This window comes from Ursus arctos, unplaced genomic scaffold (genome assembly GCF_023065955.2).
Source record: "Ursus arctos isolate Adak ecotype North America unplaced genomic scaffold, UrsArc2.0 scaffold_15, whole genome shotgun sequence".
Classification (NCBI taxonomy): Eukaryota; Metazoa; Chordata; class Mammalia; order Carnivora; family Ursidae; genus Ursus; species Ursus arctos.
The window spans coordinates 4,167,151-4,186,816 of NW_026622819.1; positions in this window are offsets into that span (position 1 = coordinate 4,167,151).

Consider the following 19,666-nt stretch of genomic DNA (forward strand, 5'->3'; position numbering starts at 1 on the left):
CAGGCCACGGTGCTCCATCCCCACACTCGTTGCAGAGTGCTTTTGGATGCACAAGGGCCATGCAGATGGCTGGATTTCAAGATGAGCCAGGGGATGTCCAGGTGGTGCGTGATAGCCATTGGCTGCCTCTCAGACTTTTGGTACTGAGCACAGAGTGATGCTGAGAGCAGGCAGGCAGAGCCATCTGTGTGAATCAGCTTTCAGCAGCCTGCAAGACAGGGGCAGCTAAGTGTGATGGGGATGAGTCTTTCTCCATGAAGTTCTCATCTTGCTAAGAGAAGGGGATAGACTATAAATAAGCCATCTTTACCTGGTAGGGAGACGAGTAGAGCCTGTGAGCATAGCTGGCTTCTCTCCCTGTGGACTCTGCCCTTCGCTTGTCCCTGAACTCCGTTTTGGCATGCTTCTTCCTAGTCATGGCCCTGGCTAGCAGGTGGAACTGAGTGATGCCAGCTGAGCGGCTTGTTGGGCACAGGGACTGCCCAGCTCTCTCCTTATGCCCCCCAGGCAGATGAAGGATCACAGTTGTCCAAAGCCCAAGGTTTGGGAGAGTTAGTCTTAGTTCTATACCTTCCTGGCTGTGTCACCCTGGGCAAATTACTTAAACTCTTAAGCTCTCTCTTTTCTCATCTGCCATCTGGGAGCAATTCCAGGAACCTTATCTTGGTGGTGGTGTGCAGATAAATGAGATGATCCACAGAGAGATACTTATCCATCACTTAACAATGAAGAAATGTGTTTTTTAACTCTCTCCTCCACCTGTCGCTTACTTATGGTCACTGTCCAATGGAGGCTCTTTTTCCCGTGTAAAGAAAGCTCTACCTGGTAGTTTAATGTTGTAAGTTCTAGACGTTATTGACAGTAGCTATCTCAAGATGCAAGAAATTCTTCTCCTTCCCTCCGAATCATTAATCGCAAACTGTCAATCCGGTGCTACCAGTGCAATAAAAATGTGACTTCTACTTGCTTGGAGTTTAAATCTCATGAATGATTTTGTTTTCTTTTTAACCAGAGAAGTTCAGAAAGAAATATATTTTCATGTCAAAAAAAGAAATGGTAATTATGTGGGTGATGGAGCTGTTACCCGTGGTGGTGAACATTTTGCAGTAGGTAAGCATATCAAATCAACACGTTGTGCACCTTAATCTTCCACAATGTTCTATATCAAATATATCTCAATAAAGCTAGCAAAAAAAAAAAAGGATTACTTTGCTCTCCATGTTTTAAGGCTTATTTGAACTAAACTTGAAAAGCAAAACATATATTAAACTATGTAGGGTAAGTTATTTTTTTCTCTTATGATGCCCAACGGACTAAGGGGAAAAAATCAGACAATAGTGGAGTGTTAGAGTAAAAAGGGTCCAAGAGGCCATATGACTCCTGTCCAGGACAAGAAGTAATCCTCAAGGCTACACGTCAGGCCCTTGTGTGCTGCTTTTAAAATCACACGGGGACCTCTTAAAAATCCCAACTCCCAGGCTGGACCCCAGACCCTTTACATCAGAACAGCAGTGTTTTAGGAGACTCCGACGACCCCGGTGGGTCACTGCCTCGTGAGTTGGCTGACGACTTGATTCTTGTCTTAGTTCAGGCTGTTATCATAAAGCGCCACAGACAGGGCGCCTTAAACAACAGGAACTTATTTCTCACATTTCTGGAAGCTGGAAGTTAGAGAACAGGCGCCGGCACGGCCCGGTTCTGGTGAGAGATCCCTTCCGGGGCGGAGTCGATGCCTTCTCACTGTGTCCTCCTCGCATTGTGGAAAGAGAGCTACCCAGCTCTGTCCTCTTCCTGTAAGGAGACTAACCCCGTTCTTGAGGACGCTATGCCCTTGACCCGATCGCCTCCCCGAGGCCCCAGCGGCGTACGCCAGCACTCTGAGGCTTTGAATTCGCCACGTGAATTTTGGGAGGACCCAAGATTCCGCCGGGACAGTTAAGCCACAGGGGCCTGTGTCGGGGGGGGGGGTGGTGGTTGCAGTCTGCACTGGGTGAGACGCACCGAGTGACCGGCTCCAGCCAGTGAGTGCCACGTGCACATTCAGACCGAGGGCTGCCCAGGGCTCTCTCTACAAAGGAGAGCGGGAAAGGCACGTGTTTATGCTGTTGGTTTTAAATGTGAGGGAATGATCTCAAGATTCTGAGCGCAGGGTGGGAAGAATTGCAGCACCCTTGTAGGTCACCGTTTGTGACCTCGAGCTCTGAGGGTCGGGCAGCCCTCTGAGGAGCCCCGGCTCGGCAAGGCCTAAGCGCTGTCTGGAGAGGAGAAAGTTGGGGACAGTCGTGCCTACAAAGTTGTGACAGAGACACAGAGGCTGGGAAATGGAGGCAGGAGGCACGCAGAACTGCCGGACAGGGGACAGCAACCCGCCGACACGCATCAACTTTGCTCTCTTGTTGTGAGCACGTTTTCCTTCCTTGTAATCAGGCCCGACTGGAAAGAGTCAAGAACCCCACTACCAAAACTCCTACTGTGACCCCCAGATGCCTTCTGTTTAGGCTGACCGTGGGCGGGGCTTGCAGGTTGTGACTTGGGGTGGAGGAAGGGGGCAGGAGGAGACGCGGAGAACCGAAATGTGAACCAGGGCTCACTTTCTTTGGCTTCTCCATAGGGTCCCTGCCCTGAACTCTGAAGGAGCCAGTGATTCAAAACATTAATGCTTCCCAGGTGACAAAGAGGAGCAGACCAGTTGAGGGCAGAGCTGGGTGTTGGCCTCATCAAGGTGTGGAGGTGACAGGGCCTGGGGACAACAACAGAGCTTGGGAAAGTGATCTTGCCAAGGAGCAAGAGACACCCCTAAGGCCAGTGTCCAGGGCCCGAAGCACAGTGAGGAGCCGAGCGCTCATCAAGGGCTGGAGGAGGTCAGACGTGGGCTGGTCGGGACAGGCTCATGTGGATAAGCAGTCATTGGCTTGGCCTTACATACGGCATCTTAAACATTCAGCAGTTGAAGTCAGAAGGTTAATCTTTATTATCTTTTTAAAAAATAATTTGATTCTTTTATTGAGACTAGATTAAGTAAGAAATGGGAAATTCCAGAACAGAGATACCTAGTACCCATTAGCACAGCAATCATGTCCTCTCCTTGCTGCGTCCTGCTCTGAGAGCCCGCTGGTCATTAGAGACTGTTTCGAGCAAAGTGCAGAACTGGACAATGGGTGGGATGATTTGCACTAAAAATCAAAGCAGCGCTCCTTACTCGGGTAGTTTAGCTGACAACCTTGTTGGGTAGTGTGTGTGCAGAGCCAGTGTATCGAATCACCCACCAAGTCACAATCTAGTGTCTGTGTCCGCGTAGCCCCTTCAAGTTTTGGGTAACGCTAGAGGTCACACACTGCAGCGTGCCCTGGGAACAGGGGGTTTGAAGGGAGCATGGGTCAGTCCCAAAGGGCCCCTGGGTGTTTGGAACTCAGAACTGATGTTCACGTGTGGAGCAGTTTCAGAGGCAACCCGATCTGTTGGCCCGTGAAGCTTCCCGAAGGGGCGGTGATTTATGGGTTGGCAATCTGGCACAAGAGCTGTTTGCTAGTTCCTACAGAGCAAGGTCAACATGGATCCTCTTGATTCATTTGAGATGAGAAGAGGCTTTGTAGCCTGTGGCTAGGATGGAATGGGGTGTTGCATGGAAGCGTTAATAAAAATTAGTGGTGTCTGCATTGCTTTGATAAGAATAAGAAAAATAATGACCACATGGTACTCAGACCCTCCATGATAGCTTTCATCTGAAACTTCTTTTTGGCTCCTTTTCTTTGATTTGGAGAACACTGTGGCTGTTGCCTCTGGAGCCACAGCTGGGAGCCCAGGGTTTGCAGACAGCACGGTCATGGAAGTTGCACCCCATAAAGGTACATTGCACCCAACAGAGACAGAGTGAGCCGTGTGCGAGTGTGGATTTAAGAGCAAACTGACAGAGAGGGGGAGGCCCACGTGCTTGACAGATCAAACCCTTCCTTAACTGACTGGAAATTCATAAGGAAGGGAAATTAAAATACACTTTCCCGCTGCTCTGGCGATCATCTAATAAAGAGTATTGGCTAATGCTTTGTTTTAACGCCTGCCTTTCTAGAAATGATGTGTGAACAATGCATTAGGCATTGATTTCACTGCAATGGGTCCCATTAGTCATCCTGAGATTTCTACACATAAGATAGAGTCTGACACATTCACAATAATGAAAAAAAAAACCAAAAACTTCCAAGGGTGCAGGATTCCAACAGAAAGACCCAGACACGAAGGCAGACAACAGCTGGTGTGAAGGGACTGAGAGAAGGTGTGTCCAGGGGTGCTTTTACAGGGGGCAGATCTGTTCCCTTTTGTGGTAACAAGAGAGGGCAGTATCGCTCCCGTTCTCATCACCTCTTCTTGGCTCCTGCTGATGCAGTGCACAGACCCTGCATCCATCTTCCTCCTATCATGCCCACTGCAGCCAAGTCCACATAAGATAAAGTAGCAGGTGAAAGTGCTCATTAAGCCTGTCATCAGTTCTAGCTAGCATTGGAAGCCACATGGTCAGGAACCGAGCTAATGGACTTGAACCCAGCACTGGCACAGCACTAGGAGACTCTGGCTAGGGTATCTGACCTTAGTGTTTCTGTTTCCCCATCCATGAAATGGGGAGAGCAATAACTGTTCTGGGTTGTTGAGAGGAACAAAGTGGGCACTGAACTTGCTGCAGAATCCCAGGCACAAGGTTAGATCACTGTAAGTGGGAAGGGCTGCCTCTGTGGTCTGCAGGTTGGGGGGGGGTTAATGTAACAGAGCCTAGCGCAGCCAAGTGCGTCATTCATGGGCATTTTCTGAGCTCCCAGGGTGCACCATGCACCAGCTCTGGGGAGATGACTGTGAAGAAGGCACAGGTGCTAATGTGAGGGGGCCATGTGTAATCAGGGGACAAGGGGTGCTTTTGGGGGAAGGGCGGTGCAGAGTGTCCTATTGATGCCGTAACAAAGGACCGCATGTGGGTTGTTTGAAACAATGGAAATTTATTCCCACAGCTCTGGAGGCCAGAACCCCAAGACCCAGGTGTTGGCAGGGTGGGTTCCTTCTGAGGCCTGTGAGGGAGAATGACCCTGGCGTCTGGCGATGGCTTGCAATCCAGATGCCAGTCTCTGCCTCTACTGTCACATGGCCTTTGCCTCTGCGCATCTTCTCCTGTTCTGTCTTGTGTGAGGACACCTGGCGTAGTGCCCACCTTCATCCAGGATGACCTCATCTCGAAAGCCTTGCCTTAGTTACATGTGCAAAGGCCGTTTTACTGGGGTCATGTCTTGAGGTTCCAGGTGGACACATCTTCTGGGGGACCCTGGAGCCCCCAAGAAGGTGCTGGTTTCTCACAAAACTGTTCTTTCCGCTGAAAGTCCTCGGGGGTTGGCGGAGATTAGGGAGGGCGGCGAGCAGCGTGCACGGAGAGAGCAGACGCCAGGAGAGGGAAGAGGGCAAGGAAGGGAGGGGAAGTCCCATTGAAACAGCTTCTCTCTCTAACACACCGCTTCAGGGCATCTCAGCTCCGGGGGGGGGGGGGGGGGGGACACCTTGGGAGGTCTGTTTTCCACCCCTGGGTGTTAGATTTGGCTAGCACTCTTCTGAATTTTGGAAGTCAGTCTGGAGTGGTGGCTTTTGGAGGCAGAGAAACAAGTTCATATGGAGACAGTTACAGGGTAATTGCCAGGCAATCCTCTTGCATGAGTGGGGGTCACGGACACTCAGGCTTGTTGCAGGATTTCATGACATCAGCAAGAAAAGGTTGTTTCCTGGAATGGGCCCCTTCAAGGCATTTCTGACCCTCCTCTTGTCTCCTCTCGTGTGCCTACCTAGGCGGGACCTTATATTAAAATAAAATGTAAATTTAAAAATTAAAATGTAAATGATTTCAGAATGTTTCCTCTTAGATACAGTCTGCTCTGTGCAACCAAATTTTATGATTTTAACCTCATCCCACGAGCTAATTTCTGAACCATGATTTGATGAACAGCAGACAGAACGGCTGACCACAGCGGGCTGGGCAGCCCCAGGCACTCGGGGTAGGCTCTGTGAGGAGCTGCGGTGCCCACAGGACCAGCGCGGTGATGCCTGTGCTGGCGGAGAAAGAGTAGCCTCACCCGTCCTCACTCTCCTTCTGCAGGATGGGTGGCTCTGCCCCTAACAATTGTTTAGCTCTCATTTTCTTAATAACGCCAACCCTGTCTCTTGTATCTGTTTTGGGGGAGAGTCCAGGAATATTCATTGTCTTTGTAAGGCAGTTAATTTGTGCTAAAAGTGGGAGAGGGTGGCCCCAAAGTTCCTGGGAGGAGAGGGCCCTGTTTTCACGGATGGTTCTTGCACTGTTTTGGCCGTAAATGACCAATGCTACAGGTGCCCCCTCACACGGCCACAAGCTGTGACCGTTTGGAGCCGCTGGTCTGCCTGCCCCTCAAGCAGCTCCCCGGTGACGATCCAAGGACACACGGAGCCCAGACTCTCAGCTGCCCTGCTCTCACCCACTGCCTGGACTGTGGTTGAGACGGTGGTACCCTACTCACTGGTATGTAATTTACGCTGGACATAATCTCCAATATTTTAACTTCAGGATAAATGTTATCTTGGTCGGAGCGGCATTACAATGAAATATTTTATTCCAGAGTGTCTTAGTCATGGGCCTGTTTAAAAGGACAGCATTGAAAGTAGTGATTTAAAATGGTTTGCCTATAATACGGCCTCCTTCTGTGCTCTGGAAGATGACTTCTGTCAGCTGGTTCTGTCCTGCTAGGGCCTCTAAGGGCCGATGTGACATGTTCCATCAAAGTCCCACCGAGCTTTAGAAAATTCTGAGGTTGCTCTGTATTTTTCAAGGTCTTTGAAGATTCACACTGTGCTTATCAATAATCCTGTCATTTTCTGAATATTGAAGCCTTTTGGATAGTGTAGAAAATACATTCTCTGACTCTCACTAATAAGAAAATTCAAAATCAATAAACAACACAGAGGTAAAACTAACCATGCTTTAGAGGCAACTATTAAAAACATTTTTATATATTTCATTGGTCTGACAAGAAATCATAATAAAACTTAAAAAATTTGGAACTCCGTTATAATGGAAATGCTATCTGCTAAAACTGTTAATTTAGGAAATTCCTGTAAGAGACTTTATCATCTTAAATCTATACGTTATTGAAGGAGAAAGATGGAGGATGAATGACCCAAGTATTGAAATCACATTAGAGAAAAAATAGTGGAAGAAATCAAATAAAAGAAATGATAAAAATAAGACAAGAAATTAAAGAAATACACAAAACGTAAGGTCAAGACCAACCGTGAAAACCTGGTGCTTCACCAAGAAGGTTTGAACATCGACGAACCTTAGGCCCAGCCAATCAAGACAAGGTGCACGTGAGATCGAGAGTCAAAATAGGGAGATAACTAAGGATATCACAGAGCGTAAAAATTGTAAGCCAATATCAAGAGAAAATGCTATGCCAATAACAATTAAAAAAAAAATACAACAACAGACAACAAAAAGAAAGCAAATCTCTATTTGAGCCCCGGATTATTCTCGAAACTCCCTGCAAATGCGTGTTGGGGATGGATGACATTCCTGGTGGTTTATCAAACCTTCATGAATCAGATCCCTCCCACCACGTGCAAGTGGTTCCAGACACCAGAAGAGCAGTAGAACGTCTTAACTCCTTCTACGAGGCTCGAGCAGCCCCCTTACTCAGTGAAACATGGAGAATAGAGGTAAGAAGGAAGGGAGAGTGTCACCCAGGATCCCAGATTCAAACTCCCTAAATAATACATTAACAAACCAAGTTCAATAATGCATAAATGTAAAATGGTAAATAAAATAAATCTATATAAAATAAATGTATATACGGACGGACGTGTATACGCAGAAACACAGACACATACACACATACATATGGAAAACAATCTGGAGTTTCCTCAAAAAAAACTGAATACAAAACTACCATATGACCCAGTAATTCCACTTCTGGGCATTTATCTAAAGGAAGCAAAAGTGCTACCTCAAAAAGATATCTGCACCCCCATATTTATTGCAGCCTTGTTTCCAACAGCCAAGAATGAAAACAGCCCGAGTGCTCATGGATGGTTGAGTGGATGAAGAAAATGTGCTCCCTCTCTCCCTATATATATATAGCTGTATGTATATAATGAAATATTACTCAGCCATAGAAAGAAGGAAATCCTGCCATTTGCAACTGCATGGATGGATCTTGAGGGCATTATGCTTAATGAAATAAAGTAGACACAGAAAGACAAATACCATACGATCTCCTTATATGCAGAATCTGAAAAAAAAATTCATGAATACAGAGAACAGATTGGTGGTTGCCTGAGGCAGGGGGAGGAGGGTGGGCAAAATTTTTAATTAAAGAAAAAAGAAAAATAATAATTTTCTATTCTATTGGAATGGAAAAAAACACACTGCAGAACACATTCAGAATAATTTGTTGTTCACATAAATTTAACATCACTCGAGACCACTCTTATTCATGTACACGAACATACAAAAGAAAAACCTCACGTGTCATGAATGATACATGTAAATTTCAGAAAAGTAGTGAATTTTTAAAATGGAATCAGAGAGCGCTTATAAAAAGCTGGTGGGAAATATATATATTTTTAAACAAAATCTGAAATAATTCTGATAACTTGTCAACATTTCAATATTTCTTAAAAGAGTGATGAGTAAGTGGGTGTTGGCTGTCTTTTTCTCCTCTTTTTGGCATATTTAAAACACTTCAAAATACGAAAAGAGAAGGGCGCCTGGGTGGCTCGGTCGTTAAGCGTGTGCCTTCAGGTCAGGTCATGATCCCAGGGTCCTGGGATCGAGCCCCACATCGGGCTCCCGGCTCTGCTAGGAGCCTGCTTCTTCCTCTCCTACTCCCCTTGCTTGTGTTCCCTCTCTCACCATCTCTCTCTCTGTCAAATACATAAATAAATAAATAAAATCTTTTTTAAAAAGAGAGAAAAAATACGAAAAGAGAGAGGAATATTAAAAGTTCCCATATTCTTGGGTTAGCTTCTTTCTCCTGTTGTAATAGGATCATAGTCCGGCTGTTTGCAAATCCTTGGTCCTGTTGGCGGTTGTCCTTGAGATCCACAACATGGCTGGAAGTGACTCAGCAGTGATTTCAACCAGACACGTCATCACTGCTGTGTGTCCTTCTTCCCTGGCCTTGGCTAGGGGACAGGCACCGCACAGCCCCGTGGGGTGACTGACTGCTTGGCACTGCTGGAAGAATGAATTTATTTTATTTTGAGTGTACATTGTATATTCCGTGTGTCAACCACTCCTAGCTTTCTTCCCCCAGCTTCAAATGCTGACCTCAGGAAAAGTTTAGACTGAGGTCAGAGGTTTTAGATTCTGTCCTGTCTCATGATCTTCTGTCAGCCCCCAGGCTCTGTGGTGTTATCCTTGAGGTTGGTGCCCTGTGCACGGCTGGTGGGAAGGCAACCTGGAGCAGCCCGTGGAAAGGGTATGGAGGTTCTTCAAAAAGTTAAAAATAGAACCAGCGTATGAACCTGAAATTCCGCTGGTTATTTTCCAGAAGGATTGAACTCAGGATCCCAAGCCCATATTAGCACTCCCGTGTTTATTACACATCATTCACAGAAGTCAAGATGTGGAAACTGCCAGATGCCCATCCGCAGACAAGTGGGTGACGTAAGCGTGCTCCGGGCATACGATGGAAGGCCCGCTCAGCCTTACGGAAGGAGCAGGTTTGCAATGAGACAGCGCTGCCGAACCAGCTCCAAGAAGACAAATCCCACATGATTCCGCTTGAAAGACACACCGAAAGTAGATGCCTAGAGCCAAGGAGTGGGAGGGTGGTTGCCAGGGGCTGGGCTGGGGAGGGGAGCTGGGAGTTACCAATTAATAGGCTTTAAGTTCCAGTTACACAAGGGAGCAAGCTCCAGAGCCCTCCCGCAGGACACTGTGGCACAGTCAACAACACGGTGTCACGCACTCGACGGTTTAGGAGCGCCGATCTCACGGGAAGTGTTCTTGCTGCACCGTAAGCAAATCACAAACGAAAAGACCTGAAAGGCATGTATGTGAAACAGTGAAGGACGGGGGTGGGGGGATGCTTGGAGACTTCGGGCTGCAGAGGCCTTTTTAAGATCCCCTCTGAAATGAAACCTCTGTGTCATCGTGTGTTCCCGTCCCACGGATAGGCCCCGGGCACCCAACACAGCCCTCTGGCCTTGGATCTGCACAGCTCGGAGACAGTCCCCCACACAAAACGTCCCGTGCCGGCTGTCTGGAAGGCTCTCTGCAGGGCTGCCGTGTTGTTCACCCATGAGCGAATCGACGTATGTTACGGACAAGTTGTCACAACTATGCTGACACGAGAGAAATTCTTTCAAAAATATAATGAAACTGTTTCTTTTCAAGTTTCGATGACATGTCCCTGGAGACCCTGAAGAAAATAATCTTATCAGTTGGAAACAGGAGTCTGCTCTTGAGAAGATGGACCAAAGATACCCCACACCTCGAATAGGGTCGAGGTTTAGCCAGTGACAACAAGAACGAATGAAAACGGGTAATGAGGCAGCCATTTAGTGATGAATCGGTCCTGTGTGTACGCAGATAGTCATTTTTTGTGGAGCAGTTGTATCATGCCCGGTCAGTTTAATTTTGCCGTCTCAGTTGTACCAAATATCATACATTGTGTGTGGCTATGGCTTGCAATCTTACGAGACCCAGGAAAACTCTAAGGTGTGTTGTAAAAACTAACCGCAAATCAGGAGCTGTGTTTTTCTTCTTACAGGGATGATGATAACTACGTGTGGATTAATTCGCTTGAGGTCCTCAAAAGCAGAATTCAAACACAGGGATTTGGGTGCTCATGATTTACTGAGGGATGGCCCTGTTGGAACACCCGGAAGGAAGGGAGGGAGGTGGTGAACTGGACGAACAGTTCTGGTCACGGAGGCCGACTCTTCAGGGAGGCCGTGGCTGTGGGCCGGCCGTTAATACCCACGACAGCTGGGGGCGCCAGACTGGGGAGGGGGTCTAATCGGGTCCCACATTAACCTCACTCTGCCCATGCTTCTGTGGTCACAAGTCTGGGCAACTTCCAAAAGGGGGCTTGAGAATAACCTCTACCCACCATGTCACAGACGGCCCACACTGAAAGTGCTCCCTCCTCTCCGACTAACTCAGAATCCTCACTGCTAACCAGCAAGGGGGATCTGCGCGGACCGCCTGCAGTGTTGAGCCGACCCTCCTCCAGATCTGAGAGCCTGGCGACCGAACCCTTATCAGGCTAGGGTTGCTGGGTTTTTTTGTTTTTGTTTTTGTTTTAAGATTTTATTTATTTGACAGAGAGAGACACAGCGAGAGAGGGAACACAAGCAGGGGGAGAGGGAGAGGGAGACGCAGGCTCCCAGCGGAGCAGGGATCCCAACACGGGGCTCGATCCCAGGACCCTGGGATCATGACCTGAGCCCAAGGCAGACACTTAACGACTGAGCCCCCCAGGCGTCCCTATGGTTGCTGTTTTTACCAACTACTGTTCCCGCTCTGCGTGGGTCTCCAGCGAGCACCGTGAGGATGACCTGAGTGCTAGTGCGGTCTGGACCTCATGGTGCTCAAGGTGCATTCCCCCGGGGGCAGGCAGCTGCCTTCTGTGCCTGCTGGGCCGGCTGGCTGTGCGCAGGAGCCACCCCAGCGATCAGATCTTGCTTCTCATTTAGGAGGTCGGTCCCTGTGTCCTGCGAGTAGCACCACCTCTCTCTCACTCTGAGTGAAGACTGGCCACAGAGCCAAAACTAGTCGAGATGGGTCATACAGATCCCCCAGGTGGGCCCCTGGGGGTGGCAGTGGCTGGGACCTCCCCTCCTTCTTCCCCTTGTCTTCCAGAGGCAACAGTTCCGACTTTGATGTCATAACCCATCCTGTGAGCTCGCGTCCCCAAGGAGCGGAATCTCGAGACAGAGGTTAGGTGTGTGTGAATGTCAAAGCCGTGCTTCTCAGGAAACAAAACCCTGAAAGACAAAGCCATTCAGCTTGGGGAGGGAGAAGGCTGAGCGAGCAGGCTGTGGTCTCAGGGAAAGATCTGGGGATGGGGGGGAGCTCTGGATCCAAAATCACACCAAGTGTTACCCCCTTTGAGGCAGGGGACAGTCTTCTGTAGCTTGAATCAATAAGCCGTTGGCTGTGGCTGCGGGGTTAGGGGACACAGCTTCCTGGGTGAGGTGCCAGGTGGTGGGGGGCCCCAGCCCGGTGCACAGCACCCACATGAGACACCAGAGTGGTTACTATACCCAAGTCATGTGGGTGCAGATCCCAACTCTGCTACCACCTGCTGTGTGTGCTGGGCAAATAGAGCGAGTGAGAGAGAGAGGGAGAGAGGAGCAGAGAGCCCAACATGGGGCTTGATCCCAGGACCCGGACATCATCACCTGAGCCGGAAGCAGACTCTTAATGGACTGAGCCGCCCAGGCGCCCCCCTGGTGTTTGTTTTTATTTGTTATTGTTATTCATTATTCGTTTAATGATGCTTTTTCCACAATGCTATGAACCTTTTGGCTCATTGGAGATTAAAAATTGGAGATTAATTTTTTTTAATTTGAGATTAAAAAGTGAATGAGTATTCACTCTGTACTGTTGAATATTTAGAGGCACAATTAGTAGCTACAAGGTCAGTTCTGAAATTCCCTATCATTTGTTCGTATAAGGTGATAGAGTTACTCAGTGCTCATGCTGAGTCAAATAATTAATAGCCTGTTGAATGAAAATTATCTCATTATCTAAACATAGGAAGTAAATGTGAGATACACCAACGGGTCTGGTTAATAGGTCAGGAGAGTTTGGTCTCATGCCCAGAACCATCGCTGACTCCCTGGGAGAGCTTGAGGAAGATGACAGACGCCTCCTTCCCTTGTGGCTCTCTTGGTAGACGGGGACAGGGAGGAAACCGACATCGCTGAGAGTTAGCTCAGCTTGGGGCTGGTTGGCTTAAGAAATAGAAGCCCACGTAAGCTAACTTAAGAGAAAGGGCATGATTTGAATTTTATTCAGTTCCCTCCATCTGATTCATTGCTCCCAAGTGGACAGATAATCAGCTCCGTTGCAGTCAAAAAAGAGATTTGAAAACTCAAAGAAGAGTTTGGACTTCGGTGCTGGAAACGAACAGGTCCATTTTCGAACTGGACCCAGGCCTGCCCGCCCTGTCTGGGCGGAGGGACGACGCTGAGTCTTTGGTGGCCCAGATGCCGCTGGTCCAGGCCCTTTCCTACCCGGCCTTGCCTGAGTGTCTGAGGCTGCAGTGTGATCCCGTTGAGGAACTGGACCTTTTAATTGTGAGCAATTCATTTAAAGTGTGTTTGCATATACTTTGAGGATTGTAACTATTTATATAATTTACATCTTATTTCAGGAGCATAATAGCCAATTAAACTGTCTTCAGTGTCGGCTTCTTGCAGAAAGACATTCACAGTGGCATTTCACTTGTGTTCCACGAGTTCCTGTGAAAATAATTAGTGTGCTGAAGTGTTTGCTAATAATACGTTAGGTGGGAAAATGACTGCTCCTTCAAGGAACTTCTGTACTCGTAGAGTTATTTTTTATTTGAAGTTTAAAGATTAAATTTGCTCTCATCATTTTAGGTTATTAATAGTACGCAGAATCATCGAAATGGGATAAAGCTCTCTTGTTGGCTTAAAGAAAACTCCGACTTCCCGAATTGTGCTCCAGTCTGGGGATGTGCACAGCAGCCTCCTTTCTCGAAGGTGCCACTTGCTCAGTGAACGAGGGAGGCCGTGAGTCCGATGGCCCTGGCACAGAGGACTCCACCCTTTGTCTTAGCAGTGAGGACTTCCGCCATCAGGCTGCTTGTCCACGTTCAACTCTCAAGCCTTCTGGAAGCTGCGTGTGAGCAGTTGTCTTGACCGAATTGATCCTCATATGCCCTGCCTACGGGACATTTTCTAAGTGACACCAGATCACATTCCAGGCAGATAGAAGCTGCTGGCCTTGGCTGCTTGTAGCAGCTATTGGTCAAGCAGCACCCAGCGCTGAAACTCACCTCCAGAGCAAAGCACAAAGGCCCTCCCTGGCTGCTTGACAGTTATCTGCTGGACGGTGAAAGGAGAGCTGGAGTACTGCTCTGTGACGTGCCTGGAATATCCCGCCCATCACACATCCTGTGCGTGAGAGGAGCAGGTGAGCGAAGACTTTTTACCATTACAGTGGTGTCCGCTCCACTGTTTATCCATCGGCACATGTAATATCTATTTATTTGACAGAGAGAGAGAGAGAGAGACAGCCAGCGAGAGAGGGAACACAAGCAGGGGGAGTGGGAGAGGAAGAAGCAGGCTCCTAGCAGAAGAGTCTGATGTGGGGCTCGATCCCAGAACGCTGGGATCACGCCCTGAGTCGAAGGCAGACGCTTAACGACTACGCCACCCAGGCGCCCCTGACACATGTAATATCGTACGTATTGGACGGCTCCTACGCACACGTGTGTTTTACTGTGTGCGAAGTGGGGAGTCATGTTGATAATAAAGTGTGTGTCTTCAGGAAACATGCATTCAAATACGGTCTACGCTCTGGAAAACAGGTTGACTCAGCTCTTCAAACACAATATAAATTTGTTCTCCTTTCCTTTGGATAAACACCCACGAGTGGGGTTATGAGATCACACAGTAAGGGTGCATATAGTTTTATAAAAAACACTGCCAGATCGTCATCCGACGTGTTTGTATTATTTTGCATTGCCAGCAACGACGCCCGAGGATTCCCACTAGAGCACATCTTGTCCAGAATTTCTGCACACGCCTCTATTTTAGTCACTCTAGGGGGTGTCCAGGGCTGTCTGTTTGTAGTTTCCATTTGCAGTTCACTGAGGGACCACTAAATACTGAAGCCTTTGTATGGTCGCTGTTAATCATTTGCATTTTTCTTTTGTGAAGTGTCTGTTAAAAAATTGCCCTCGTGTTGGATTGCTCTTTTTTTTATTATTGAAGGTAGAGGTTCTTTACATATTATATGTAAGTTCTTTACCAGCTAAAGATTTTGAGGATATTTTCTCTCACTCTGTGGCTAGTGGATTTCCCTCCTTAAAGATGTCTTTTAATCACCGGGACACTGTATTTTGATGAGGTTATGGTTATTGCTTTGTATAACCTACCTGTGAAAAGTTACCCATCACAGCGATGATGTTATTCTCTTTGTTCCCCTAAAGCTTCACAATTTTATTTTTTATGTTTAGATCTATTCTGCACGGTGTGAGATGGGAGTCATGTGTTTTTGTTTTGTTTTATTTTGTTTTGTTTTTTTTGTATCCAAGTTTTTCAGAATCATTTATTGAAAATACTTTCTTTCTTCTTTGGATTATTTTGGCAACATTTTTGAAAATCAAGCGACTATTTATTATGGGCCTCAATTGGGGTCCTCTATTTTGTGCCGTAGATCACTCTGTCTTTGTGTCCTGTCTTGTTCACTCTATCTTAATGCTAAGTGGTGTCCTGCGAAGTCCTCCAGCTTTGAACTTCTTGCATGGGATGGTTCTGGACATCCTAGGTCCTTTGTATTTCCATATACATTACGGAATCAGCTTGTGAATTATTAGATTATAAGCCTGTTGGAACTGTATTTGGAATCACATTGACTCTCTGGTTCACTTTGGAAAGAACTGACATCTGAACGTTGTGTTTTCTGATCCACAAATATGGCCTATCTCTCCATTCATGTAAGTCTTTTTAAATGCATCTAGCAATGTTTTTTGGTTGTTAAGAGGAAATTAATATTTGATTTGAAAAGACAGAAAGGTGCCTACTTTTTGTGGGTTGGCATGAAAATTGATGAGAAAAACATAGGAAACATTTGGGGTGACACGGGGAAGTTTTGGGGTGATATTGTTCATTATCTTGCTGGACATTGGGCTGCACAGGTATGCGCACACACTTCCAAACTCAGAATGTACAGCTAAGTTTGTGTATTTTGTTGTATATACATTTTACATCAAATGAGAGAAACTGTTAACAAATGCCAAATTCTTAGAATAATATCGATAGTAAGGTATTTTGGAGGAAGTGTACTGATATCTAAAGTTTACTCTAAAATGTAATAAAACAGGGGCGCATGGGTAGCACAGCGGTTAAGCGTCTGCCTTCGGCTCAGGGCGTGATCCCGGCGTTCTGGGATCGAGCCCCGCATCAGGCTCCTCTGCTATGAGCCTGCTTCTTCCTCTCCCACTCCCCCTGCTTGTGTTCCCTCTCTCACTGGCTGTCTCTATCTCTGTCAAGTAAATAAAATCTTAAAGAAAATAAAATAAAATGTAATAAAACAAGGCAGGTTGATAGATGGATAGATGGAAGTTTGTATGTGTGATAAATCAAATAGAGTAAAATGTTAATGGTAGAAGCTGGGTGTGCATGTTAGTGTTTAGTGTGAAATTATTGCAGATTTGCTGCGGGCTTGAACAATTTCGTAAAAAAATGTTGGAGAAAATGGACATGAAGTAAAGATATTTCCAGACAAATAAGGACTAAGGGAATTTGTTATCAACAACACACGCTAAAAAATGTTACAGGAGTTTTTCAAGTGAAAGGAAAATGTTACAATTGTACGAAAGGAAATGTAGAAATAAATGAAGAGCACATGAAAAGATAAATATGTGGATAACTGGAAATGATTTTTGACTGCAAAAATAATTATAATATTGTCTTATAGAATCTAATATGTATTGAATTAAATTCGAGATGATAATACAGTGGGAAGGGGTTAAAAATGTGAAGGTTCTGACCCTGTCAGGGTAGTGTTAAAAGTATCATAAATAAACAAAGGTTAAAAGGATACATGTTATAAAGTCTAAGGTAACCACTAAAAGAATATTTAATTGCTAATCCAACAGATGGGAAAATAAAACAATTTAAAGTATTTGATTAATCCGAAAGTGGACAATAAAGGAGACAAAATAAAACATAAGATGCATTGCTCAAATTTAAAAAAGAAGGAAGATGGTACTATACCAGTCATTCCTCTGAATGCACATGGACTAAATACTCCAATGAAAAGATACGAACAGTCAGACTGGATAAAAAATAAAATGGAGCTGTATTCTGCTCACAAGGAGCACAACCATAAGAATTGAAGAAATAGTACAAAAGATGCACGAGGGCTGTACTTCGAAATCCATACAAGTTTCCTGAGTAGAACCGAGGAAGAGCTTAAATAAATGCTATAAGCTGTGTTTGCAGGTGGATTGAATGTGAGGTCAGTTGTCCCTGAATTGCTCTATAGAATTAATGCAAAGCGATCCCAATTAGGGGTTTTTCAAATTTTTATTTAAATTCTAGTTAGTTACCATGTAGTGTAATATTAGTTTCAGGAGTATAACTTGGCGATTCATCACCTCCATACAACAGTCAGAGCTCATCACAAGTGCCCTCCTTAATGCCCATCACCCAATTACCCCATCCCCCCAAAACATCTCCCCTCCAGTGACCCTGTTTGTTCTCTAGAGTGAAGAGTCTCTTACGATTTACTTCCCTCTGTGTCTCTCTCTTTTTTTCTTTTTAAAAATAACAAGTGAAGAGCTGATTGTTTTGGTGCTAGAATTAAAAAAAAAAAAAAGACAAAGCAGACTTAAATTTGGCAAAAATGTGGGGAAACCGGCTGTCTCGTGCACTTGGGATAGAAATGCAAATTTGTTTCTCATAGTCCATAGTCTCTCATGTTTCATTCCCCCTTCTGATTACCCCCCCTTTCTTTATCCCTTTCTTCCCCTACTGATCATCCTAGTTCTTATGTTCCATAGATGAGAGAAATCATATGATAGTTGTCTTTCTCTGCTTGACTTAACTGAGGGCCTCAGAGGGGAGGGGGGTGGGGGAATGGGATAGACCGGTGATGGGTAGTAAGGAGGGCACGTATTGCATGGTGCACTGGGTGTTATACGCAACTAATGAATCATCGAGCCTTACATCGGAAACCGGGGATGTACTGTATGGTGACTAACATAATATAATAAAAAATCATTAAAAAAAAAAAAAAGAAATGCAAATTTGCACCACTTTGCACGGCCGCTTGTCAGGATGTACTCTGAGCCTCCGTACTTTAACACTACGTACACCAGTCAACATCTGGAAACAATGCACTTTCGTTAGAACGGATAAACACTCTGGGCACTGCCACACCACGGAGTCCTAGACGGCATGAAGAGTGGCCGACCAGACACAGCAACAGGGATGCCGGGCTCCGGAGGGGAGAGTGCATTCAGACAGCTGCTGATTCAGTGCAATTTAGAAGCCGAGTATTCAGAGAAACTTCCAAGAAGTCACAGACCTGGAGGTGTGTATTATCTTACTCACATTCCCCATGGCTGAGGAGCCTGGTCATTGATGAGCGGCTGACCACATTCCCTGATGTGACAATGAAGCACAGGTGGGCTTGCTCGCCGGAAGTGATGACTGGGTGCATCCCGCAAGCGCTGACCACGTGCCTGTGATGGTCAGGAGTGGTTCTTGAGTAGCTCTGAGCTCGTGCCCCCTTGTGGGGTATAGGTTCCGGTGCGTGTTAGTGCCCGGAAGCACAATAGCGGTGTGGGTACATGCGTTTCTGCACAACAACAGGTGTTCTCCAGATCCGTCGGAGTTCGAATAAACGCACTTAGAGCTCATTAATCAAGTATTTCTCACGTGCCCAGATTGATTCCCTCACAATGATGCTCATTGTTCCAGAAGACATTTGTGTAGCTCTTTTGCAGGCTGATTACGAATACATTTTAATCTGATGATTTCAGGTTTTTTTTACTAGACTTTTAATGATGTGAAAAACATGTTTGTTTCCTATTAAATAATAAAGTTTACCAAACAGTAGTTGAAATAGAATTTAATGTTTGTAAAAAAAAAAAAAAAGAAAGAAAAAATGAACAGAACAAACATTAGAAAGAGAAATAACAACATTTCGAGGTATTGTACCCATACCTTGTCATCATTTTCTTCTGCTTTATGTCTGCTTATGCAACTTAACACGGTCACGTGTACCATTTTGTAATAAAAACTAAATTTACTTTATTTTATTTTACTTGTATGTTAGTCACACAACTACTGAGCCTAACAATATCCAAGGCATTGTTTTTTTGTTTTTGTTTTTTTTAAAGATTTTATTTATTCGACAGAGATAGAGACAGTCAGCGAGAGAGGGAACACAAGCAGGGGGAGTAGGAGAGGAAGAAGCAGGCTCCTAGCGGAGGAGCCTGATGTGGGGCTCGATCCCATAACGCCGGGATCACGCCCTGAGCCGAAGGCAGACGCCTAACCGCTGTGCCACCCAGGCGCCCCCCAAGGCATTGTTTTAAGTGCTCAAGGTCCCGCATGCTTCCAACTCACCCCTCAGCACATCTTGCTGATTCAACTTTGGGTTTTCTGGAGCCTGCAAATAATCAGAGAGAATATTGTTTGTGTGCTTCTCTGACTTCCAGGCTTGGATTTTCCTTCCTGACACTACAGCCAGTGTCTACTTACAAAAACACTTGCTGCAGAGTGATACTAAGAACTAAATTTATTTTAGAAATCAGAAACAAAGAGAAACAAATATTCATGGCCAGTTTTATTTTGAAAAAAAGAAAAACCTTCCGATTACTATCATTGGTCCGTTCTGCCATTAAAAAAAAAATTAGAATGGGATCATTCATACACGCAGACATGTAATTAC